The sequence below is a fragment of the Lipotes vexillifer genome, unplaced genomic scaffold (assembly GCF_000442215.2).
Source record: "Lipotes vexillifer unplaced genomic scaffold, Lipotes_vexillifer_v1.1 scaffold788, whole genome shotgun sequence".
Taxonomy (NCBI): Eukaryota; Metazoa; Chordata; class Mammalia; order Artiodactyla; family Lipotidae; genus Lipotes; species Lipotes vexillifer.
In genome coordinates, this window is record NW_006791862.1 from 1436646 (window position 1) to 1464641 (window position 27996).

The 27996-nt window shown below is 37.4% G+C and overlaps 1 protein-coding gene across 1 annotated transcript in view; it reads right to left on the reverse strand.

Annotated features, from left to right (window-relative positions):
* The window catches only part of USP32 (ubiquitin specific peptidase 32), a 200329-nt gene that overhangs the window by 99778 nt on the left and 72555 nt on the right, over positions 1-27996 (reverse strand). The window lies entirely within an intron of this gene.

A 27996-nucleotide genomic window follows, 5' to 3' on the forward strand; every position in this document is an offset into this window, starting at 1 on the left:
GAGTGCCCAGTGTGATAGTGTGATACAACAAACATATATGTGGTCTTCCTCCAGGTTCCTGACACAAGAGCTTCTAAAATCTTTGGAATTCCCAGAGTGATACAGGTGAAAGGAGCATCTTTTGTTATTGATAATACCCCTTTAAACCATACCTGAATTTATGCTAATAAGGTGACTCTTGGTGAGTCCTTACAAAGCCTCAGAATGGGAGCTGGTAGTCAGAGGAACTAATGATGTGATTAGAGGGTTAGAACTTTCAGCCCCACTTCCCAAAGTCAGGGAAAGGGAGAGGAGCTGAAGACTGAGCTAATCACCAATGGCAAGTGACTTAATCATTCATGCCTATGTAATGGAACTTCTATAAGAACCCCTAAACTACGGGTTTATTGGTGAATACATCAAGGTGCAAGAAGGTTGGAACATCCAGAAAGGACAAGAAAATACTGTGCACCATCGCCCTCCTAACTGCCCCCCGCCATCCCATGCATCTTTTTGCATTTGGCTGTTCCTGAGTTATATCCTTTATAATAAACTGGTGATATTAAATAAAGTGACTTCCTGAGTTCTGTGGGCCATTCTAGCAAATTACGGAATCCCAGAAGGGGAGCATGGGAACCCTCGACTTATAGCTGATTGGTCAGAAGTACAGGAGGTCGGGGACCTGCGATTGGCAACTTCTGAAGTGGGGGGCAGACCTGTGGGGTCTGCACTAACTCTGGATAGTTAGTATCAGAACTGAATTGAATTGTAGGACACCCAGTTGGTGTTGAAAGATTTGGAGAACTGATTGATGTGGGGAAAAAACTCCACACATTTGGCATCGGCAAGTGCTGTGTTGTTTAAAAAAGAAAAAGGAAAAAAACCCCACCTAGTATCTGCCATGCAGAATTTGTCATTGAAATACACTTTTAAAGATAATTCAAGGAATAAAACTTAAATGGTCAACATATGAAAATACATATTCATTAAATGATATTTATAAATATATTTAATAATACTCTGACAGCTGAGGCCAAAAACTGTGTGTTTAGTGCCACTGAGAGCAAAAACTAGCATAGGGAGATGGCCTCAAATCAGAATATATAAAACATAAAAAGAACATAAGAAGTATACTTCATAGAATAACTATTTTTAGTTAGCTCCTGCATAACGAGAGGAAGGTAACAGAAAACCCCTTCTATCCCTGATTTTTAAAGCCCCAGACCTTTAAAAGTCCCCTACCATTGGGGGAAAGGCAGAATCACTGAGAAAGTCTTGCCCTCCAAGATCCAGAGACATAATGACCCCCTAGAACTGAGACGGAAATAGGACAACAGAGAATGTCCCCCCGCCCCTGGTACCCCTCACCCACCTCCGCCACTGTGCTAGCAAACACTGAGGAATAAATAACAGCAGTCTACTGCCGAAGGAGAGGGAAGAGTATGGAGAGAGATCTTCTCTGTGGTACAGTAACAAAGAGAAAATAAAATCAAAAGTTAAAGATAGAGGGGCTTCCCTGGTGGCGCATTGGTTGAGAGTCCGCCTACCAATGTAGAAGACACGGGTTCGTGCCCTGGTCAGAGAAGCTCCCACGTGCCGTGGAGCGGTTGGACCCGTGAGCCATGGCCGCTGAGCCTGCGCGTCTGGAGCCTGTGCTCCACAACGGGAGAGGCCACAACAGTGAGAGGCCCGCGTACCGCAATAAATAAATAAATAAATATATATCTATATATTTGATATGTTTCAATCTCCTTACAATTATCCTTAGTGATGATCAATTTCCCCATTTTTGCCCATCCCTTTGTAGAGGGAGACTCTTCGAATTGACTCCTGAATCCCTTCTATATGACTCTAAGTAGTGTCTTACATCTTCCTTACTTGTGACAAGATGTTCTAAGCTCATTTTATAAATTCCCCGACCCAGACCTAGAATCAGACATTTTTCCAAACAGCCTTGTTCTTTCAAGTGGGAAGTTGTATTTAGAGATCACAATCAGGATACTAGTGGTGCTTATTGCCTGGGTATTAGTGACTGTTTCTCAAACTTTTCAGTGGACAGATCTAGGAAAGTAAAACACATCATGAATTTATACTAATACTCCCATATACATGCAATCTTTTCCATTTCACCTCCAACTAATCATTACATTTTGATATCGATTGAATGTTTCAATATTAATAATGTTTCTATGTTCCTTTCTAGAGGACATCACTGAACTAAGGTAACACGGAAGTAGGATAACGAGAAGATAATTCTAAGCAGTAACTTCAAAAGGGAATCTGAGAGCATAAAGCATGAGAATACTAGGCCTAGATATTTGTAGAAAAGACTTCTGATGCTCTCACAAAGGTAGTTCTCCTTTCTTTGGGGACATAAGGCACGGAGACATTTCCTCATGCTTCTTGAAGCTGAATAGGGCTGTGTGACTACTTCTGGCCAAAAGGTTATGGATAGAAGTGACAGACACCACTTCTGGGCCATGCACCTAATTGCACAAGACCTCTCCCTAGCATGACTTCCATTACTTCACGACTGATTTATAGATGCTCTTTCTGACATGTAAGTGCCAAAGATTTGACACTGCCAAACAAAAACACTAATTCAAAAAGATACATGTACCCCAATGTTCACAGCATTATTTACAATAGCCAAGATATGGAAGCAACCTAGTATCCATTAACAGATGAATGCATAAAGAAGATGTGCGGTGCGTGTGTGTACACATACATATACACAACGGAATACTACTCGGTCATAAAAAAGAATGAAATTTTGCCATCTGCAACAACATGGATGGACTTGGAGGGTATTATGCTAAGTGAAATAAGTCAGAGAAAGACAAATACGGTACGATATCATATGTGGAATCTAAAACAAACAAACAAATACGTAGTGAATACAACAAAAAAGAAACAGACTCACAGATATAGAGAACAAACTAGTGGTTACCAGCAGGGAGGAGAAAGAGGGGAGGGGCAAGACAGGGGTAAAGGATTAAGAGATGAAAACTACTATGTATAAAATAAATAAGCTACAAGGATATATTGTACAATACAGGGAATACAGCCAATATTTTATAATAACTATAAATGGAATAAAACCTTTAAAAATTGTGAATCACTATTTCGTACACCTGAAACACATATATATGTACATCAACTATACCACACACACAAAAAATTCATTAAAAGAAAAAGACCCACTAAAATGTGCACTATTGTCTTACGAATGAGTAACAAATTGAAAATAAACATTTTGCCTTCAGTGCAGGAAAAAAAGAAAAAAGGGGGGAAAATTGACACTGCCTGTAAAGCTGAACCAACAAAAAGAGCTGTCATGGAGAGTCACCCAACTCCATCAACAGGATTTTTATGACTGAAAAATAACCTTATGTTATTTGGAGTGATGAAAAACTTTGGAAATAGATAGTGGTGATGACTGGACACAACATAACATGGTGAATGAAATTATTGCCACTGAAACATGTACTTAAAAATAGTTAAAATGGTAAATTTTATGTTATAAATATTTTACCACAATTAAAACATACTAAAAATAAACAAACAAACATGGGAGAACTTCTACTTAGAACCTGTTTATCACTATCAACTAATAATAAACACCTGATTATACCTGATTGTTCAGCACAAATGTTCTCCTTGTTTGTTTAGAAAAGATTTTTAAAATAGAAAATTAGTGCCTTAACCTATTAAGTTATTGTTAGAAAGCAGCTTTGAATTTTGTTTCCCACTTTAAAACACCTGTCTTGTTCCAACCCCAAAGCTTAAAACACCAATTTTTGGAAACACCACTTTTCTGAAACATCAATTTTAGGAAAACAATTATGATTTCTGTGGGGAAATGAACATTGTGGGGAGAAAGGTACAGAGGATTTCATCTGTATAGAAAATGCTTTTATTCTGCTTTATTTCTTTACATTTTTGTTAGATCTTAAATACTGCAATAAATCCTTTAGTGCCTCATACGTTACAGACAGCAAATATTTTTTGAATTATTGAGTGCACTTAAGAAAATAGACATTTCAGGTACCTCCCTGGCGGTCCAGTGGTTAAGAATCTGCCTTCCAATGCAGGGGGCGCGCTCTAGAGCCTGTACGCCATAACTAGAGAGCCCACGTGCTGCAACTACTGAGCCAGCGTGCTCTGGAGCCTGTGCCACAACTAGAGAGAAGCCCATGCTCTGCAACAAAGAGCCCAAGCACCGCAATGAAAGACCCCGTGTGCCACAACTAAGACCCAATGCAGCCAAATTAATTAATTAAAATAATAAAAAAGAAAATAGACATTTCACTCCACCATCCAGGTTTGTTGGCAGCTAGAGTCCCATTCTGACCAACCTACCAGCAATCTTCCCCATTAAATGCTATCAACTGTAAGAAATTAGGAGTAGATTCATGGGACACATTAATGATTAAAAATACACAGGATCCTAGACAATTTTGAAGTTCCTGAACTCCATTTCATTCTTCTGAATGTGAGCCCATTTCAATGTTAAAACCAGACACAGTAGTAGTCTAAGATTCCTATTTTCTTGTATTCCTTATAATCAACCATTTATTTAAGGAAACTTAAGTGATTCTCTGCTCCTTAGGATCAAAAGAACTAATAACATATACCCTTCAGTTAATGTTATCTTAAAGGAAAGCTGAAGAGAATAAATTATACAAAGTACAGTCATTTGAGAGTTTTAAAAGATGGGCAATTTTTTCATTTTGTATGTTTTGCTTATTATCTGCCTCTCCTGACAAAAATGTAAGCCACATGAGGGACAGGGATTTTATCTGATTGTTTACTGCTTTTCAGCACTCACTATTCCTTTTTATATAAATAATATTAGAAAAATACATTTTTAAAGATAATTATAATAGATAATCATTTGTTTACTCCTTAAGTAGGGCATTTTAGATCAAATTTATACAGATATCGCTTGTTTTTACTTAAATGATTTTGAATCTTATATAGAAATCTTAGCAAAATTAATTTTAGACTTGGATTAATCTTATGCTTCAGATTCTCCTACAAGGATGTGATGAATGTTTAGTTTTGGAAAGACAAACAGTCTATAGGAACTGGCAAAAGGTCAACTTGACATACCTTTTATTTTACCATAATATAGTAAATAACTATTTTCAAGTGAATGAAACAATCCTTTAATCATTGAATATATCAATTCTCACATTTTTCTACTACTATTTTCAAAAAAGACTCAATTCAAATCTCTAGAAAAGTAAATTTTTATGGGTATTTCCTGGCGGTCCAGTGGTTAAGACTCCTAGCTTCCACTGCAGGGGGCCTGGGTTTGATGGGGAACTAAGACCCTGGTGGGGAACTAAGATCCTGCAAGCAGCACGTTGTGGCCAAAAATGAAAATAAAATAAAATAAATGCTGAAAAGTGAATTTTTAAAAAATATACCTTTCCCTTTAAGAGATCACATAAGAAGTAGACCAATTTCCTCATATGCCTAACTATAAAGCTAGCCTAGAAGTTACAAAAAGTTAATTAGCTTCCATGTTACGACAAAGATCATGTTCCAGAAATTTAAAATGGTAAAGTGATCAAATTAACTAACAAGAATTAAGATAAACATGCTGACTTTATTTAGGAACGTATTTGACAAGGTGTCATAATAACACATTTTAGATAATATAGTAAATTGTGGACTGAATAATTATAGTTAGGGTCATGCAAATCTGATTGAAAATTATAAACACAAAGAGTGTTGATTAAAAATTCTATACCTTCTTTGGAAAAAAGGCTATAAAGAAGTGCCAACCTGGACTTTATATTTTATCATAACTATTAAACACTTTTTCCCAGTGATTTGGATTATGACATAGAAGCCATGTGTGTTAATTGTGTAAATGACAAAGATGGAAGGAATGGCTAATAAAATAGGTAGCAGAATATAGAATCAAATTCATCTTAGGCAGGGACACTAGGCTAAATGCAACAAGATTAAATGTAATATATTCAGAATTTTTTAAAAACTCAGTATTATACATAAGGATAGAAGAACATGATCAAGCTTGGAAATTTTAGCTAACAAAGCTATGACCTTTCTGCTTAAGCTAATACAATTTTATGCTGCATGGTAGTGATTAAAGACTTAAATATTCTCCTATTGTTCACTAATCTAATTCCGTCTAGAGAGCAGCATGGGATTAACCAGTATGCATATTAACTATGGTTAAGGAGGAGCAGGGGAAAAGGACTTGTTCATGTGCCTAGAAGGGAATGTTCCCATTTCCCAATTCAAATAGCTTAATTCCAACTCTGAGGGGTAGCAGATTTCCAATGGGAGTTCTAGTAGTGACAGCAAAAACTTTGGGACCATGATACCGTGCCAAAATCCCCAGTGGCTTCTAGCTCCACCCTTATCTCTAAAACCAGAAAATGAGTCTGGGACTAGGTCAGGTGAATATACAGAACTGTTTCAATGCCCCCAAATTTAAAGGGGGTAGAATGAAAAACAAAAATTTCACTGAATTCATGATATCTTATATTTTCAAGACATTAAAATATATTAGCAAGACACAAAAACTTCAACAATGTAAGAGAAATGTTACAGAGAAGGATGTTTAAGATAAAACTGACCACTTTTAAAAGTTATTAGTTACAATGGGATATTATTCAGCCATAAAAAGAAATGAAGTTGTAACACATAATACAACATGGATGAGTCTTGAAAACATTATGCAAAGGAAATAAGCCACACACAAAAAGACAAATATTGTATGATTTCACATATATGAAATATTTAGAATAGGCAAATTAATAGAGACAGAAAGTGGCTGAATTGGGGGGGGTAGGTGGCATTATTATCACTTAATAAGCACAGAATTTCTGTTTGGGGTGATGAAGACATTTTAGATAAAGACAGTAGTGATAGTTCCATAACACTGTGAATGTAATTAATGCCACTTAAATGTATACTTGAAAATAGTTAAAACAGCAAATTAGGTTATATATATTTTAACACAAACACTATTTGCTCTCTCTCAGCTCAGTAAGATCCAGCAAAGAAAGTGACTTATTTGAGGCCTGACCTACTTCACTCATCCAGTCCAAATCTATGATGTCATGGAATTACCTAGAAAATTCAAAGATTGACTAGCAAAATCAAACAAAACCCTAACCCCAAAGCAGCCCTTAAAATAACTCACAAGCAGTTTAGTTATTAAGAAACAAGGAAATCATTCCCCACTCACAAACTATACCTTGTGGAAAGAACTGTTTGAATACAGAATGCATTTTCTCTCATAATCAATGACCAGATTTCCCTGGCTAACCCCATGAATTCTATCTAAATTATAATGTGGTTAAAATACTGAGTAATTAACAACAATAATTTAAAGAAGACTTTAAAAGTATACAACTGTGAATATATTCATATTATGAACTAAATAAGCTTAGGGGCTAGTACAGGAATGCAGTCATTATTTAATATTATTTCCAGGGAAACGTGTACACTATGTGGTAAAAAGGAAATAAAAAGACAATATGAATGTCTCAGTCCATCTCTCCTCTCCTTCCTGGTCCCACGCGGTCCCCACTGCTGAGATTATTAAGCAGACGAAAGTAAACTAAAGAAAGAATGAGCAACTGGAGTAGAGGCAGTGCGCATTATCAAGTCCCTACATGCCAGAAATGTCCTTGATAATACATCTACCCAAAATCACATTCCCAGAACCGAGACCACCATTCCTCTAAAGATGGATCGATCAAGGAGGGTAATAACATGTTTGGCTATCCTTTGTTCGTGCCTTATTCTCATGAATCCAGTTCAAGTCAAGAAGTAATAAGCATGAAACTATTATCTATATGCATAAGTGAATCACTTTGCTGCACACCAGAAACTAACACAACATAGTGAAGCAACTATACGTCAATAAAATAAATTTTTAAAAAAAGAAGTAATGAGCATAGAGCACTCTTTCTGCACATATATACATTGGCTACTGGTAATAATAAACCTGGAGGGAAGTCAACAGTGAAACTAAGAGAATACCAGCAAGTTGCTGTCATATGCAGATGCTGGTTTGTAGCTATATTTAAGAATATGTTGGTTCTGGAGACTTCCCTGCTGCTCCAATGGTTGAGAGTCTGCCTTCCAATGCGTGGCACGCGGTTCAATCCCTGGTCAGGGAACTAGGATCCCACATGCCATGGGGCTGCTAGGCCCGCACGCCACAACTACTGAGCCCGTGCACCTTAAATGGAGGGCCTGTGTACCCCAAACTACAGAGCCCGCATGCCACAACTACTAAGCCCACGTGCTCTGGAGCCCACGTGCCAAAACTAGAGAGAAGCCCACATGCCGCAACGAAAGATCCCATGTGCTGCAACGAAGATCCACAACTAAGACTTGACGCAGCCAAAAAAATAAATAAAATAATAAAATAAAATGCAACATGTTTAAGAAAAAAAGAGTATGTGGGCTCTAAAATGCCATTTTAAAGAATGGAGATCTTTGTGCCAAGATACTCTTATCTTCCTATTTCTCTCAGTAACCAAAAATACACAGTTAACAAATAAATACCATTCTGGGATATCTTATCATCAGGCAAATTTGAGAAACACCACACAAACCCAAACACACATTCATTCTAGGCAACAAAGACAAAAAAGTAGGACTACACTGAGCTACAAAGCTTCTGCACAGCAAAAGAAATCAACAACAAAATGAAAAGGCAACCTATACAATGAGAAAAAAATATTTGTAGATTATATATAAGGGGTTAATATCCAAAATATATAAAGAACTTATACAACTCAATAGCAAAGAAAAAAAAATCAAACAACCTGGTTTTTAAAAGGACAGAGGAACTGAATATAGACATTTTCCCAAAGACATACAAATGATCAACAGGTACATGAAAAAGGTGCTCAACATCACTAATCATCAGGAAAATCAAAATCAAAATCACAAGGAGGTATTACCTCACACCTGTTAGAATGGCTAGCATCAAAAAGACAAGAGACACTGTTGTATGGCATATATGAAAGTTGTTAGGAGAGTAAATCAAAAGAGTTCTTATCACAAGTAAAAATTTTTTTTCTTCTATATATCTATATATGATGACAGATGTTAATGAAACTTACTGTGGTAACATTTCAAGAAATATGTAAATCAAATCATTATGCTGTACACCTTAAACTTCAATGCTGTATGTCAATTTATATCTCAATAAAATTGGAAGAAAAAAATAAACTGTTGGTGAGGATATGGAGAAAAGGGAACACTGGTGCACTGTTGGTAGGAATGTACATTGGTGCAGCTATTATGGAAAACAGTATGGAGGTGCCCAAAAAAATTAAAAATAGAATTACCATATGATCCAGCAACTCCACTTCTGGGAATATATCCAAAGGAAATGAAAACAGGATGTCGAAGACATACATATACTCCCATTTTCAATGCAACATATATTATTCACAATAGCCAAGATATGGAAACAACTCAAGTATTCATCAATGGATGAATGAATAAAGATGTGGTATACATATACAATGGAGTATTATTTAGCCATGAGGAAAAAGAAAATCCTGCCATTTGCAACAACATGGATAAACCTTGAGGGCATTATGCTATAAGAAATAAGCCGGAAAGAGAAATAAAAATTCTGCATGGTATCACTTGTATGTGGAATCTCTTTTAAAAAAAAAAAAAAAAAGGTCAAACTCTTAGAAACTGAGTAGAAAAGTAGCTGCCAAGGCCTGGGGGAAACAGGGACAGGTTGGTAAAAAGGCACAAACTTCTCAGCTGTAAGATGAATAAGGAGATCTGAGGATCTAATGCACAACATGGTGACTATAGTTGATAACACTATATTATGTGCCACTAATTCAATTTGTTAAGAGAACTTAAATGTTCTTACGAAAAAAAAAAAAAGCCCAGGAGTTATATTCTGTAAACTCCAGGACAACAAAATGTTTTAGGAATCTGAAGAAACTTCTGTGATGGCAATTTTTTAAAAATAGAGTAAATATCCTAATTCATACCTTTAAGATACATCTTTAATAGGATACATCAAAAACTGGTAAGAGGGAATTCCCTGGAGGTCCAGTGGTTAGGACTCCGTGTTTCCACTGCCAGCGGCCTGGGTTTGATCCCTGGTTGGGGAGCTAAGATCTCACAAGTCAAGGGGCCAGAAAAAAAAAAAAAATCTAAAAAAGAAAAAAATGGTAAGAAAGGTCCTTCCTTCTGGGAGGGAAATTAGATGCCTAGGAGACTGGGTGGAAAGGAGATTTTTTCATGGTCTGTTCTTTTTTAAAATTTTGAACCATGAGAATGTATCATTTGTTTAAAAGTACAGAAAGAGAATAAGAAAGAAAAAAGACATGTATTTCCTAATTGTCCTCACAAGCCATATCATACTGACAGAGATCTAAATCAGGTAAAAAATGAAGCCATAGTCACCAGACAAGACAGATTTTCAGTAGACCAAATAAGACAGTGTTGTGCATCTTATATAAAAGTAAAAGAATCAGGGCTTCCCTGGTGGCGCAGTGGTTGAGAGTTCGCCTGCCGATGCAGGGGACACGGGTTCGTGCCCCAGTCCGGGAAGATCCCACATGCTGCAGGGCGGCTGGGCCCGTGAGCCACATGGCCGCTGAGCCTGCGCGTCCGGAGCCTGTGCTCCGCAACCGGAGAGGCCACAACAGTGAGAGGCCCGCGTACCGCATAAAAAAAAAGAATCAACATGACAAATAAATGTATGAGCTTGCAACTGCACCTGAGTTTTCAGTGAAACATAATTGTTAACAACTCTGGAACCAAAAAGACCTGGGGTCAAATCCTAGCTCTTCTAATTAGGAGCTGTATGGTCTTGAATAAATTATATAACTTCAATTTGCTAGTCTAGAAAATGGGATTAATAATAATAGCACCTCCATGGTGCTATTAATAATAGCAACATTCACATGGTGTGGTGAAAATTAAATGAGATAATTCACATAAAATATTTACCCTAAGCCAGGTGCATGGTAAATAACTCCATAAATTTTAGTTATTATCATCATCCAGGGGAGGCAACACAGAACAGTAGCTCTGTTGGACTTGAATCCTGGATCTGCTCATTAGCTGTAATACTTGAGCAAGTAACCAAACATCCTTAAGATTCAGTATCTTTTTCTCATTCATAAAATGGTAGGAACAGGGGGCTTCCCTGGTGGTGCGGTGGTTAAGAAACCGCCTGCCACGAATTCTATCAAACACTTAGAGAAGAGCTAACACCTGTCCTTCTCAAACTCTCCCAAAATATAGCAGAGGGAGGAACACTCCCAAACTCATTCTATGAGGCCACCATCACTCTGATACCAAAACCAGACAAAGATGTCACAAAGAAAGAAAACTACAGGCCAATATCACTGATGAACACAGATGCAAAAATCCTCAACAAAATACTAGCAAAAGAATCCAACAGCACATTAAAAGGATCATACACTATGATCAAGTGGGGTTTATACCAGGAATGCAGGGATTGTTCAATATACGCAAATCAATCAATGTGATACACCATATTAACAAACTGAAGGAGAAAAGCCATAAGATCATCTCAATAGATGCAGAAAAAGCTTTGGACAAAATTCAACACCCATTTATGATAAAAAACCCTCCAGAAAGTAGGCATAGAGGGAACTTTCCTCAACATAATAAAGGCCATATTTGACAAACCCCCAGCCAACATTGTCCTCAATGGTGAAAAACTGAAACCATTTCCACTAAGATCAGGAACAAGACAAGGTTGCCCACTCTCACCACTATTCTTCAACATAGTTTTGGAAGTTTTAGCCACAGCAATCAGAGAAGAAAAAGAAATAAAAGGAATCCAAATTGGAAAAGAAGAAGTAAAGCTGTCACTGTTTGCAGATGACATGATACTCTACATAGAGAATCCTAAAGATGCTACCAGAAAACTACTACAGCTAATCAACGAATCTGGTAAAGTAGCAGGATAAAAAATTAATGCACAGAAATCTCTTGCATCCCTATACACTAATGATGAAAAATCTGAAAGTGAAATCAAGAAAACACTCCCATTTACCATTGCAACAAAAAGAATAAAATATCTAGGAATAAACCTACCTAAGGAGACAAAAGACCTGTATGCAGAAAATTATAAGACACTGATGAAAGAAATTAAAGATGATACAAACAGATGGAGAGATATACCATGTTCTTGGATTGGAAGAATCAACATTGTGAAAATGACTCTACTACCCAAAGCAATCTATAGATTCAATGCAATCCCTATCAAACTACCACTGGCATTTTTCACAGAACTAGAACAAAAAATTTCACAATTTGTATGGAAACACAAAAGACCCCGAATAGCCAAAGCAATCTTGAGAACAAAAAATGGAGCTGGAGGAATCAGGCTGCCTGACTTCAGACTATACTACAAAGCTACAGTAATCAAGACAGTATGGTACTGGCACAAAAACAGAAAGATAGATCAATGGAATAGGATAGAAAGCCCAGAGATAAACCCATGCACATATGGTCACCTTATCTTTGATAAAGGTGGCAGGAATATACAGTGGAGAAAGGACAGCCTCTTCAATAAGTGGTGCTGGGAAAATTGGACAGGTACATGTAAAAGTATGAGATTAGATCACTCCCTAACACCATACACAAAAATAAGCTCAAAATGGATTAAAGACCTAAATGTAAGGCCAGAAACTATCAAACTCTTAGAGGAAAACATAGGCAGAACACTCTATGACATAAATCACAGCAAGATCCTTCTTGACCCATCTCCTAGAGTAATGGAGATAAAAACAAAAATAAACAAATGGGACCTAATGAAACTTCAAAGCTTTTGCACAGCAAAGGAAACCATAAACAAGACCAAAAGACAGCCCTCAGAATGGGAGAAAATATTTGCAAATGAATCAACTGACAAAGGATTAATCTCTAAAATTTACAGGCAGCTCATGCAGCTCAATAACAAAAAAATAAACAACCCAATCCAAAAATGGGCAGAAGACCTAAATAGACATTTCTCCAAAGAAGATATACAGACTGCCAACAAACACATGAAAGAATGCTCAACATCATTAATCATTAGAGAAATGCAAATCAAAACTACAATGAGATATCATCTCACACCAGTCAGAATGGCCATCATCAAAAAATCTACAAACAATAAATGCTGGAGAGGGTGTGGAGAAAAGGGAACCCTCTTGCACTGTTGGTGGGAATGTAAATTGATACAGCCACTATGGAGAACAGTATGGAGGTTCCTTAAAAAACTAAAAATAGAACTACCATACGACCCAGCAATCCCACTACTGGGCATATACCCTGAGAAAACCATAATTCAAAAACAGTCATGTACCAAAATGTTCACTGCAGCTCTATTTACAATAGCCAGGACACAGAAGCAACCTACGTGTCCATCAACAGATGAATGGATAAAGAAGATGTGGCACATATATACAATAGACTATTACTCAGCCATAAAAAGGAACAAAACTGAGTTATTTGTAGTGAGGTGGATGGACCTAGAGACTGTCATACAGAGTGAAGTAAGTCAGAAAGAGAAGAACAAATACCATATGCTAACACATATATATGGAATCTAAAAAAAAAAAAAAAAAAAAAAGGAAATGGTCAGAAGAACCTAGGGGCAAGATGGGAATAAAGATGCAGACCTACTAGAGAATGGACTTGAGGATACGGGGAGGGGGAAGGGTAACCTGGGACAAAGTGAGAGAGTGGCATGGACATATATATACTACCAAATGTAATACAGATAGCTAGTGGGAAGCAGCCGCATAGCACAGTGAGATCAGCTCGATGCTTTGTGACCACCTAGAGGGGTGGGATAGGGAGGGTGGAAGGGAGGGAGATGCAAGAGGGAAGAAATATGGGGACATATGTATATGTATAACTGATTCACTTTGTCATAAAGCAGAAACTGACACACCATTGTAAAGCTTTGGTGACTTTACCAACTGTAAACTGACACACCATTAAAAAAAACAAACAAACAATCCACCTGCCAATGCAGGGGACACGGGTTCGAGCCCTGGTCTAGGAAGATCCCACATGCCGCAGAACAACTAAACCCGTGCACCACAACTACTGAGCCTGTGCTCTAGAGCCCATGTGCCACAACTACTGAAGCCCACGTGCCACAACTGCGGAAGCCTGTGCACTTAGAGCCCGTGCTCTGCAACAAAAGAAGCCACCACAATGAGAAGTCTCTGCACCTCAATGAAGAGTAGCCCTGCAGCTAGAGGAAGCCTGCATGTAGCAACAAAGACCCAACACAGCTAAAAATTAATTAATTAATTAACTTTTTAAAAAAGTACTTATCTTTATTTTAAAAAATGGTAGTAACATTAGTACCTGTATCATGACAAATGTCATATAACTTAAATAAATAGATAAAAGTTTGTGAATTCACTAGGAAAACACAATCTTTACCAAGTATTCAAAGTTACCATGCCCATTAACAGCATAATGTGGTTGTTCAAAGTACTAAATGACATATTTGCAGAGCAGCTAATAAAGCAGCTAGCATATAATATTAATAAACAACAACCAAACTCTCTCACAGTCATACAGTATCTCTGAGGGAAAGGTTTGGTTTCAAATAAACAAATTACTTTTATTTATACCTCCTGTAACATTTGCAAACCATGTTATTATATATAACTACGATATTGCCAATTTGGGGTTCAGTTGAAATTACCCATAGAAGGATAAAACTAACAACTTTGGCTATTATAGCATGATGCTCTCAAATGACCTAACAGAGAAACAGACTAATAATAAGTTCAGGTAGTATCTCTTTGGAGTTCAAGGATATGAAATAAACATGCTATTATGCTTCAAATAAATAGGCTGGTGAGGGCTTAATGTGGTTCCCAGGGGTTAATGAAAAAATATTCCCGACCCTAATGAGGAAAAAAAAAAAGACAATGAAAATCAGTAATGGGGACTATTTTTCAGTCCAAAAAACTTCAATACATAGCTTTCAAAATACCAGTAAAATTAAGCTGCTGATCCTTTTTCAGGGCTCTCTCGGACAAACAAAAGGATCCTCAAACATTCTTGAATGAGGGGCTCCAATTCTCAGGAACTAAAGGGTATCTTGAGAAGTGCCCCAAACCAAACTCAATCGACTCAATCAGAACCAGAAAACAAAGGAACTTTGCTGGAAGAAGACTGATAAATGGACAGTGGCAAACCATATTGCACTTGGGTTCCATTCTGTGACTTCTACCAACAGAAGACCTATAACACCAGAAAATTCAAAGCTCATCAAACTATCAAGCTTTGGTGACTTTACCAACTATTTAGTATCTTGACTGTGGTGGTAGATACATGCACTCACACAGTTATAAAATTGTACAGAATTTTACACACACATACACACACACACACACACACAGAGTGAAACTGGGTAAAGCGAAATAAGATTAGTGGATAACATCAGTGACAATATCCTGATTGTGATTTTATGCATTTGTAAAATGTTATCTTCAAGAAGAAACTGGAAAAATATAAAAAGGATCTCCTTATTAACTGCACGTGAATCTGTATTTATCTTAATAAAAATTTCAGTTAAAAAAATTTAGGATGGGGACTTCCCTGGTGGTTCAGTGGTTAAGAATCTACCCTCAACACAGGGGACACGGATTTGATCCCTGGTCGGGGAACTAAGATCCCACATGATGCGAGGCAACTAAGTACGAGCGCTGCAACTATTGAGCCCACGCGCCACAACTAGAGAGAAGCCCATGAGCCACAACTAGAGAAGCCCATGCACTGCAATGAAGGGCCTGCGTGCCACAAACTAAGACCCAACGCAGCCTAATTAATTAATTAAAAAATAATAAAGTGAGAATCCCACCAACCTTTAAAAAAAAAAATTTAGGATGAACAGATCTTCAGAATACTTGAGTAAATGTACCCCAGAAAGAATTTTTTAGGAAAAATTTTATATTAAATGTATTCTAAATAATATTTTCTCCCTACCACTAGCTGTAACAGGCAGTTCTTCTAAGGGCACATGACCAAGGGAAAAAATTCCACAAAGATCCACACATCTACAACATCATGAACTTTTTTGAAAACAAAAAAATAACAAAACCCTTTTCAAGTTAAAAAGAAACAAATTGGGACTTCCCTGGTGGTCCAGTGGTTAAGACTCCGCGCTCCCAATGCAGGGGGCACAGGTTCGATCCCTGGTCAGGGAACTAAGATCCTGCATGCCACACAGCGCAGCCAAAAAAAAAAAAAAGAGGAAGAAACAAATTATTCGTAAAGTCAAATAAGTAATAAAAATTATACCCCACATAATAAATATTATCTATGTATCGGGCATCAAATGGGGTAAGGGAGACAATGAAGAAGGAACAACTTAATTGTTCTTTCTTGGCACCAAAAGTTGATGTATACATCTTCTGTTACATGTGCTTAATTTGCTTCCTTACTCATAGTCTTCAACTCATTAAAAGTGTCTTGGTTTTGAAAGAAGACTTATTCTCATAAATTTTTTAAAAGTCCTTTGAGATGGAAAAATATTTGTTTGATCTAGCAGTATATCATACCTATTTCTTAAATGTAAAAGTTGCAGTAAGGAGGGCTCTTCTGAGAACCACCTTCATAGTCAGTCTCTCACCTAAACAAGAAATGAGCAAACTACAGTAATATACGGTTATTAGTTTGACCTGCCCCTCCAACTAAGAGCCAGGAATGCTCAGAGCACGGTCTTCCAAAACTCATGCCAGTTCCTGCCCTTACCTACAACCTTTGGTAGCTTATACTGGCCTAAACACTGTATCACTCACCTACTAGGTAAATACTACATAACTCTATGAGAAACAGTAAAATCAAGACCCAACTCAACATATAGGGTGTGATAAACACTGTGTCAACAGATGAATTTTATTTTATTAAATCACAAGGGCAACTAGAATACTCACTACAAAACAAAAGAGGACAGGTTGTAAATATCTTCAATATCATCATTAGAACAATACCACCCACACAATAAATTTTCAGAGAGTAATCACTCTTGGAAATCTCAAACTGAGACTTAAACAACCAAGAATACATAATTATATAAACCTATTTCCAGTAGTCAAGGCAGATTTCTTCAATTAAATAAATAAAAATATTTTCAGGTAAAGTAATAAAACTGGCATTTTAGAACATGCACATTTACTACCACAATTCCACAGACACACGCCACATGCAGGATCCAGGGATTACGACCTGGAGATTTGGGGGTCCATTATTCAGCCTACCACACTCTCCAATCAGAGTAGCTACGATCCCAAGAGGGTGAGACAAACTCCCATTGCTTTCGTCATCTCTCTGTTGTCCTCCAGCTTGGCTCTGGACACAGGCACAGTAGTGGAAATACATGGCATAGCAGAGTAACTAAGGCACCTGATAGGAGGACTAAAAATGGGAGCTCAGGGAAAGGGAAGTATTATGGATATTGAGAGGAGGAAGGGGCTCAGGAAAGTTGTTTTTGAACTCCTGGGTTTGTCACATAACTGCACATGCATGGATCTGACCCTAAACAGAAGTACAAATTGAGGATAGGTCAACGCCCAGGTCCCAGACTGGCCACTGGGTGGTTGCACATGTGGAACAGGTCCAAATAGAACTGCAAAGGCTGTGAAAACTTCACTGACACAAGCAGAAGAAGACTGGTTGGAACTTGCAGCCTGAACCCATCAATACCCATGATGTGATAAAAAACAAATGTACAGTTGTCCCTTGGTGTCCACAGAAAATTAGTTCCAAGCCCTTGGCAGATACCAAAATCTGCGGATGCTCAAGTCCCTTATATAAAATGGAGTAGTATTTGCCTATAACCTACGTAATTCTCTCCTATACTTTAAATCATCTCTAGATTACTTATAATATCTGATACAATGTAAATGTTATGTAAATAGTTGTAAATGCTATATAAATAGTTGCCAGCCTGTGGCAAATTCAAGTTTTGCTTGTTGGAACTTCCTGGAATTTTTTTCCCAAGTTTTTTTCATCCGCAGTTGGTTGAATCCTCGGTTGGGGGACCCAGGAGATCTGGAGGCCAACTGTATCAACATCTCCATAGGATTTAAAGAGACTCAGCATCTCATAACATGATACTAAAAATGTCTAGAAGGAGTTCCCTGGTGGTCTAGTAGTTAGGATTTGGCGCTTTCACTGCCATGGCACAGGTTTGATCCCTGGTAGGGGAACTGAGATCCTGCAAGCTGCATGTCGTGGCCAAAAAAAAAAAAAAAATTAAAAAATTAAAAATGTCTAGAATAGGGACTTCCCTGGTGTCTCACTAGATAAGAATCCGCCTGCCAATGCAGGAGACAAGGGTTCGAGCCCTGTTCCGGGAAGATCCCACATGCCATGGAGCAGCTAAGCCCATGCACCACAACTACTGAGCCTGCACGCTAGAACCTGCAAGCCACAACTACTGAGCCCGTGTGTCACAACTACTGAAGCCCATGCTCCTAGAGCCCATGCTCCACAAGAGAAGCCACCACAATGAGAAGCCTGTGCACTGCAACAAAGAGTAACCCCTGCTTGCCGCAACTAGAGAAAGCCCGTGAGCAGCAACGAAGACCCAATGCAGCCAAAAAATTAATTAATTAATTAATTAATTAATTAATTAATTAATTTTAAAAAATGTCTAGAATACAATCTAAAATTACTCAGCATATAAAGAACCAGTAAAGTCTCAATTCAATTAGGGAACTACAATCAACAGGCATCAACAATTACACGAGACAGATATGGAGCAGCCATGATAAAAATGCCCAAAGAAATGAGAACACTTTTGAATGGAAAGATGGAAAGTCTCAGCATAGAAACCAAATGGAAATTTTAGAACTGAAGAATACAACAACCAAAAAAAAAAAAATCACTTCCTTAGGTCTACTAATTGGAAATCTGGAAAACAAGCTCAACTTTTAAGAGTGAAAACTCCTTGTGAAGGCCAACTATACTAGTCATTAACACCTCAGTGTTAATTATTTTAATCAGGTGACTTTCTTCATAACTCTAATGAGATTACGAGACAGTGTATTTCAACTTTGTCACAACTTTAGTCACCCCTTTTAGATAAAGGGCCTATAGTTGGCACTCAATGACTACTGAATAAAGTTAATGAACAAAAATTAATAGTATCAAAATATAAGTCCTTATGAGACTAAGAAAAAAAGTAAGTAAAGGGCTTCCCTGGTGGCGCAGTGGTTGAGAGTCCGCCTGCCGATGCAGGGGACACAGGTTCGTGCCCCGGTCCGGGAAGATCCCACATGCCGCGGAGTGGCTGGGCCCATGAGCCTGTACTCCGCAATGGGAGAGGCCACAACAGTGAGAGGCCCGCGTACGAAAAAAAAAAAAAAAAAAAGTAAAATGTGACTACTGGGTACAAAACAGGTCCACTGTTTTATACAAGATGTTTAATATCTCTTGAGACTCAACATGCTGTTTCTTTAGAGTGAGATGGGTAGTAGCTCTGCAGAATTAAATCATATTTATTTATGTGTTTAAAATATTGTTCTTAGATGAATTTAGTAAGTATTATACTACAAACCAAGAAAATGTATAAGTGATTTAAAAGCCAATGGCATTTCATCTTGGTTCCCTATATTAGTAAATCTTCACAAAACTTTATTTATACAAAATTAACAGATATATAGACATTGTTAAAAATGGATTTTAAAAAGTAGAAATTCAGAAAAGGATCAAGATTGGAAAACACCAAAATTAACTGAGTTAGGGTTCAAAAAAGAGGAGATTGTCCCTGAGTTCTAGACCTGGACTCTATAGAGCCACCATATACAATATAGATTAAGTCTTTTATATCAACATTAAATTTGAAGAATGATTATTACTTTAAATTTTCAAAAATATCTATTGCTGAAATACAAAAAACCTCAAATTCTTCAGTGCTCTGAAATGGCTTGAGTCAATTAAGCCAAACACAAATTCCCATACACATGTACACCACAGAATGTATAAACCTTTACTATACACTTCAGATCCACTAACATATTTAATCAAGATATCTGAACAGTTACAGATTCTTTTCAAATATTCTTCCTTAAAAATTAAAAACTTTATTTCAGGATACCACTATTGAGGGAAATGCAAATCAAAACCACAATGAGCGGGACTTCCCTGGTGGCACAGTGGTTAAAAATCCACCTGCCAATGCAGGCGACAAGGGTTCGAGCCCTGGTCTGGGAAGATCCCACAGGCCACGGAACAACTAAGCCCGTGCACCACAACTACTGAGCTTGTGCTCTAGAGCCCACAAGCCACAACTACCGAAGCCAGCATGCCTAGAGCCTGTGCTCCACAACAAGAGAAGCCACTGCAATGAGAAGCCCGCGCACCGCAACGAAGATTAGCTCCCGCCCACCGCAACTAGAGAAAGCCCACACACAGCAACGAAGACCCAACACAGCCAAAAATTAAGTAATTAAAAAAAAAAAAACCCACAATGAGATACCACTTCACACCCACTGGGATGACTATAATCAAACACAGTTAATAACAAGGTTGGCAAGGATGTAGAGCAATATTGGAATCCTCGCACACTGTTGGTGGTAATGTAAAATGGCGCAGCCACTTTGGAGAACAGTCTGACAGCTCCTCAAAAGGTTAAACACAGAGTTACCATAAGATCTAGAAATTCCATCCAAGGTATATACCCAAGAGAGATGAAAACATAAATGCACATTAATGTTCAGAGCATCATTATTTATAATAGCCCAGAAGTGAAAATAACTCAAATATCTGTTGATTGATTAATGAATAAACAAAATGTGATATATCTATACGATAGCATATTGTCTTATTAAAAAGGAATGAAGAAGTGATACATGCTGCAAGATAGCATAATGTTTTTGAGATTCATCTAAGTCAAAGAAGCCAGTCACAGAAGACCATATACAATGTGATTCCATTTATATGAAATGTCCAGAATAGGTAAATCTACAGAGATGGAAAGTAACTAGTATATTAGTTAGCTTAGGGCTAGCAGAGGAGGGGATGGAGAGAATAAGGTTTCTTTTAGGGGTGATAAAACTGATTGTGGTGATAGCTGCACAACTCTGTGAACAAACTAAAAGCCATTAACTATATACTTTAAATGGGTGAATTGAATAGCATGTACTATATCTCAATAATTACAGAACTGTTAAGGAAAAAGCTGCTGGGGAAAAAACAGCACTATTTCATTTAAAGCAAAGAAGTGGTATACACAGCAAAGTTGGTTTAATACACTTTTTTGAAGACTGCTTCTATAAGTATTTTTATTCCTAATCTGAAATTTTTGAAAATCAAATATAACTACAAGAAAGAGCAAGATGGGAAAAATACTTCAGGATGAATCTTAATGTGAGGTATTATATGCCAGTATAGTTTTCTGTATAATTGTCAAAATACCTTTACTGCTCTGTCACTTGGAAATTAATGAAGAAATTATTCTTCAGAGCTAGAATACTATTAAAGTTGCGAACCATACATAAAATAACTTAAAACTTTTTGCCTACTACTAATTTCTGTGAACAGTGCCAATTATAAACTGATTTTTAAACTATAAACTATTTAAAAAGCTAAACTCTAGCCAGAATCTGTAAAAAATGAAAACACATTTTCATAGATGCTACTAACTTGATTTTAAAGAATATCTCAGCTTCTTTCACATGAGAGGGAAAAAATAACTAAAACAATTCTTAAGCCTGATTTCTCCTTCCTCTGAGGTCAGCTGCTTTGTAGATGGAATTTTATATCTAGTATATTTCCATTGTTATTAATGGTAATTTAACACCATGCAAATGATGTAATTAAAATTCATCCTCAATTCACCTCCTATATTTTATCTTTTTTAATATAAATTTATTTATTTTATTTATTTATTTTATGGATGCAATGGGTCTTCGTTGCTGTGCGTGGGCTTTCTCTAGTTGCAGTGAGCAGGGGCTACTCTTCATTGCAGTGCACAGGCTCAGATGCTCCACAGCACGTGGGATCTTCCCGGACCAGGGCTCGAACCCGTGTACCGTGCATTGGCAGGTGGATTCTTAACCGCTGCTCCACCAGGGAAGCCCCTATATTTTATCTTGATGTCCCACATTACTTCAATAGCAAATAAGGAAAACTCACTAATTAAATCTTGTATTGTTTTTTTTTTTATTCATGGTTGGGACAAAGAAGGCCAAAAAGCATAAAAATTCATGGATTATTAGAGGAAACAAAGACAGCCTGAGATAGATAGATAGACAGACAGATAGAAAGAAAGAAACATATGATATGTATATATGTATCTACCACAACTAAAACACTTAAGCTAAAATACATTTAGAAGATCAGTATAAAAAATTAACCATTGTCTCACAGAAAATTATACTAAAAAGTTGGAAGGTATAGAACAATTTAGCCACAGGTATGAAAACTAAGCAAATGCAAAAATAAAGCAATATTTTACAACAACTATAAATGGAGTATAACCTTTAAAAATTGTGAATCACACTGTTGAACACCTGAAACTTAAAAAAAATTGAGTATACCTCAATTTTTAAGAAATAAGGAAACTGTTATAATTCCAGGAAAAAACAAAAAATTGAATAAGAAAACTAAATAACAGTACACCATGTTGTAGAGAATATTTACATAGTCATAACACTATAAATAACAAATACCAATTTAACCAAAGATTGTGATACAATTGCATTGGGATGATGTGGTGTGGAGTGCGTAAGAACGCTAAACATCTTCTACAATTGGAAAGCAAAGGATAAAATCTAAAATTAACTAAGAATTAGCAGTAAAGAACAGTATTTAGAAAATGTAGGTATATACAAGAAACTATTACTAGAAAGTTGTTGCCGCTGGAACCGGGATGAGATTTAGGTACGCGGGGACAAGGATTCTTGTTTTTCACTCTCTTTATGATTCTACTTTAACTATATGCATATATCACTATGATAAAAATAATTTAAAATTTTTATTTGCAAAACAAGTAACTGGTTGCTGCTGGGGAAGGACTCTAGATAATGGGGATAAAATGGAGTCTTAACTTTTCACTTAAAACTCTTCTGTAAGTTTTATTTTTTTTTAATTTATTTATTTTATTTATTTTTATTTTTGGCTTCATTGGGTCTTCGTTGCTGCGTGCGGGCTCTCTCTAATTGCGGCAGGCGGGGGCCACTCCCGCCTGCCATGTGTGGGCTTCTCACTGCGGTGGCTTCTCCTGCTGTGGAGCACGGGCTCCAGGCACGTGGGCTCAGTAGTTGTGGCACGCGGGCTCTAGAGCGCAGGCTCAGTAGCTGTGGCGCACAGGCTTAGCTGCTTCCGCGGCATGTGGGATCTTCCCAGACCAGGGCTCGAACCCATGTTCCCTGCATTGGCAGGTGGATTCCCAACCACTACGCCACCAAGGAATCCCTTCTGTAAGTTTTAAATAGTGTGCCATACACACACATTACCTATTTCTTTTAAATCAATTGAAAACAGTTCACAGGATTATAAAACATGAAATACAGAGCAATTAAAAACAAAAAAGCACTGTAATTCAATATAAATAAATATATAACTAAATAAAAATATAAATAAAAACATTTATTGCATTTTTTTTTTTTTTTTTTTTTTTGCGGTACGCGGGCGTCTCACTGCTGTGGCCTCTCCCATTGCGGAGCGCAGGCTTAGCAGCCACGCCTCACGGACCCAGCTGCTCCGCGGCATGTGGGATCTTCCTCGACCGGGGCACGAACCCGTGTCCCCTGCATCAGCAGGAGGACTCCCAACCACTGTGTCACCAGGGAGCCCTATTGCATACATTTTTTAAAAGGCAATTTTACTAAATAAAATGTTCAACTGTCCAATCTATATAAGTATATTCCTGTTGCTACTTTACCCTGGATCATAATACACCTTGTATGATATAGCTTGTGGCAGAAACTGTTAGCTATCTATACAATAACCATTTTTCTTTTCTTCCTTGTAATAGAACCCCAATTTTTTCTAAGGTATTATTATACCTGTTCAAACTTACATTTTTTACATTTTCTAGTCTCTTGCAACTGGGGATAGCCAATGAGATAAAACTGAAAGTCAATGGGTGGACTTCCGAAAAGACTCTCTGATCAAATAGGACCTGGGTCCCTAATGATAGGGCAGCTGCCATTCAAGCCCTAGAATATCTACGTTTGAAATTCTTTTACATAAAAGAGAACAAAACTAATATATTTAGTCACTGTGGGGGAGAGTGGTGTTGCATTTCCCACTGGTACATAGATCAATAATAAATCAAAGCCTGCATGTCAGACCATCTAACATTGTAACTTGATTTGAGGTCCATATTTGACACCATGGTTTATTTTCTCATTCTATTGGGACTTAATACTTGTGGTAAGTCACATAGAATCCTTGGACCTCAGTATGAGATACTATGTAAGATGCCTCTTTCCTTGAAATTCCCCTAAAGAATCACCAAAGAAAAGTTCATGCACAGAGTATAGAACAGTCTATAACATAGTATAGAACAGTCTATAAGTCCTATCTCCCCAAACAAACTTTACCAAGTTTTATGAAAATAAGTCTGGTTATTTTCACAGGATGTTCTAAGAGATAGAAATTAATTTTATTTATATAGATTACTATCCTGTCAACTTACTTTATTGTTAAAGAATAAATTGTGAAATTTATTGTGGAAGGGAAAATATTAAATACTATTTTCAGAAAAAAACTACAACATGTTAGTTGCTCCATATTCTTGGTATATTTCATTAATATTTGTCCTACAATCCATTATTTTTCATATTAAGAATTATCCTAGGCCTGTGTCAGGTATATATCCTACAGAATTGTTGACTGTTATATGGTAGTCATGAATCCATGGCATTAACTGTTTATATAAGAGTCAGAAAGTAAGTTACTAACAAATACTCTTCTTAAATTTAGAGAATAGAACACTCCTTATTACTTCTCTTGCTTCCTCCAGCCCAACAGCAAAGGAGCCTTGCCTAAACAAAATGTTCAGAATACCTCTGTACATTAATTAATATCTGACAGACTGTCAGACCAGTAAACTAATCCCAGGACTGACTGAACAAACCAGATTATTACCTCTGTCTTAGGTAACTTCCTGCTGCCACCACACTGGATAGCAAGTCCTAAGATTCAGTCTGTACCCTCTTTTCTCATCTCTGAAGATACCTTGTCTACTTAAGACTGTTCAAATACACAACTACAAAAAAGGCTCAGAGCGTAAACTACAGTGTCACTAGACATCGGTGAGGTAAATTTTTAGTATACTCTCTCAATTAGCTTGGCCTTGGTTTATTTAACATCATTAAATAATGTCTTTGAAGTTCTGGGTTGTAACTCCCCTTCTACTCACCAGCTTCCTTTAAAGCAAATATTTGTCCCTTACAGCTGATCTATTCCCATACCAAGAAAGAAACTGAATTTTCCTTAAACCCACTGATGCTTGAAGAAAGAAACCTGTTAATGCTGCAGGTTCAACTACTAAGTTTCAAGTCAAAATTATTCTCCTTGGAGTTAGTATCCCTGAATTCTGCCTAGTGAGATTACCTGGCTAGCTTTTTTCTTTGCTGTTCCACATCTTAATCCATGATCCTAAGATTGGATCCTTGTCCTCACAACTGACTCCCCTTGTCTGTTCTTATCCTACTTTATTATCCATACTTTTCTTGGAAGCTAATTATCCTGGATCTTCTACGATTAATGATCTCATTCTAGAGCTGCCTTGCTTTCACTTTTATTTTCTAAAAGCTTAATTCAATCCATAACTTAAATCAGGAGAAAAAGGCAGAGTTCCAAACTTATCATTGGGAATTCTTTCCTTTCACTGCCCCAACTTTCCCAGACTAACCTACCGATATCCTTCTCTCCTCCAATCCAGGCAGATCTCAAAGTCAACAGTAGAACATTACAATTTAACTGCACTTCATGGGACTTCCCTGGTGGCACAGTGGCTAAGACTCGGTGCTCCCAATGCAGGGGGCCCGGGTTCGATCCCTGATCAGGGAACTAGATCCCACGTGCATGCCACAACTAAGAGTTCGCATGCCACAACTAAGGAGCTGGCAAGCCACAACTAAGGAGCCCACGTGCCACAACTAAGAAGCCCACGTGCCACAACTAAAGGAGCCGGCAAGCTGCAACTAAGGAGCCCAGCAGGTGCAACTAAGACACACAGTGCAACCAAATAAATAAATAAATAAATGAATAAAACAATTTAACTGCACTTCAAACTCTTCTAATTATAGTCAAGCTGGTCATATACCTAAATTCCTACAATAATTCTGATGCAAGGTTTGGAGGTTCTTTTGCCTCAGAACTTAAGTGACTAGGAAAAGATCATGAGTAAATAATAAAGTTAGAACTAAAATCCAAATATATTAATGAAGAATGAAAAGGAAATCATATGTCTGTCAATAGTCAATTTTTATACTTCCAGCTCACTTTTCCAAGTAGAACAAGTATTCTTCCTGAAAAGCTCAAAAAGTACATCTAATTAAATGTTCTACCAAGTTTTAGAGGAATAACTGAAGTACAATAAACTGCATATATTTAAAGTGTACAATTGATCCATTTTGTCACACGTCATATCATACCACTGACACCATAATCACAATCAAGAAAACAAGTAACAGGACTTCCCTGGTGGTCCAGTGGTTAAGAATCTGCCTGCCAATGCAGGGGGACACGAGTTCGATCCCACATGCTGCGGGGCAACTAAGCCTGCGCACCACAACTACTGAGCCTGCACGCTGCATCTACTGAAGCCCGCATGCTCTATAGCCCGCATGCTGCAACTACTGAGCCTACACACCACAACTACTGAAGCTCACATGCGCTAGAGCCCACACATGGCAACTACTGAGCCCACGCACCGCAACCACTGAAGCCCGCATGCTCTGGGGCCCACGTGCTGCAACCACTGAGCCCACATGCCGCAACCACTGAAGCCTGCGTGCCTAGAGCCTGCACTCCACAACAAGAGAAGCCACTGCAATGAGAAGCACACTCACCGCAACAAAGAGTAGCCCCCACTCACCGCAATTAGAGAAAGTCCGCGCACAGAAACGAAGACACAGCACAGCCCAAAAAAAAAAGTAACAAACATTTCTATCACCTCTAGTTTCATGTCCCTGTGTAATTTATCCCTCCCGCTCCTTCCTCCTGCACCAACACCAGTACCAGGCTCTAGGTAAGCTTTGTTTCATGATAGATTTTTCATTTTCTAGAATTTTATATGAATGGAATCATAAGCATGTGCTCTATTTTTAATTGGATTCTTTCATTCAGCATAGTGATTGGGAGATTCACTTATGTTGTGTGTGTACCAACAGGTCTTCCTTTTTACTGCTCAGTCACTGAATATAATTTTACAAAGTAGTAAAAAGAAAATCCTCATGAAAAACATCTTACTATATTTATAATAAGCAGAATGAACATTTTTAATATGCTTCTATTTTAGAAGGAAGAAGGTCAAAGAAAGACTGCCCAGTGAAGAAGTATATTTTATTAGTATCAAACGCTCAGGAAAAATAAATTAAAGACTTCAATAATCTAGCTTTAGCAGCTAAAAATACAGGACAAGACTTATTTAAAACATATTCCGGTTCCCATAGACTAGTTATTAAATGTATGTTGCTGAGAAAAGTTAACTAATATAGGAGAAAATACAATGATACGTATTACTATATATATTACAAATCATTTATTATATACTATTATTTTGAGTTCATTTCAAAAAACTTTTATGCATTCACAAAATATCAGGGACATTTTACAACAAATATTTATTTATTTATTTATTTATTTATTTTTTTATTTTTTTTATTTTTATTTTTTTTTTGCGGTACGCGGGCCTCTCACTGTTGTGGCCTCTCGCGTTGCGGAGCACAGGCTCCGGACGCGCAGGCTCAGCGGCCATGGCTCACGGGCCCAGCCGCTCCGCGGCATGTGGGATCTTCCCGG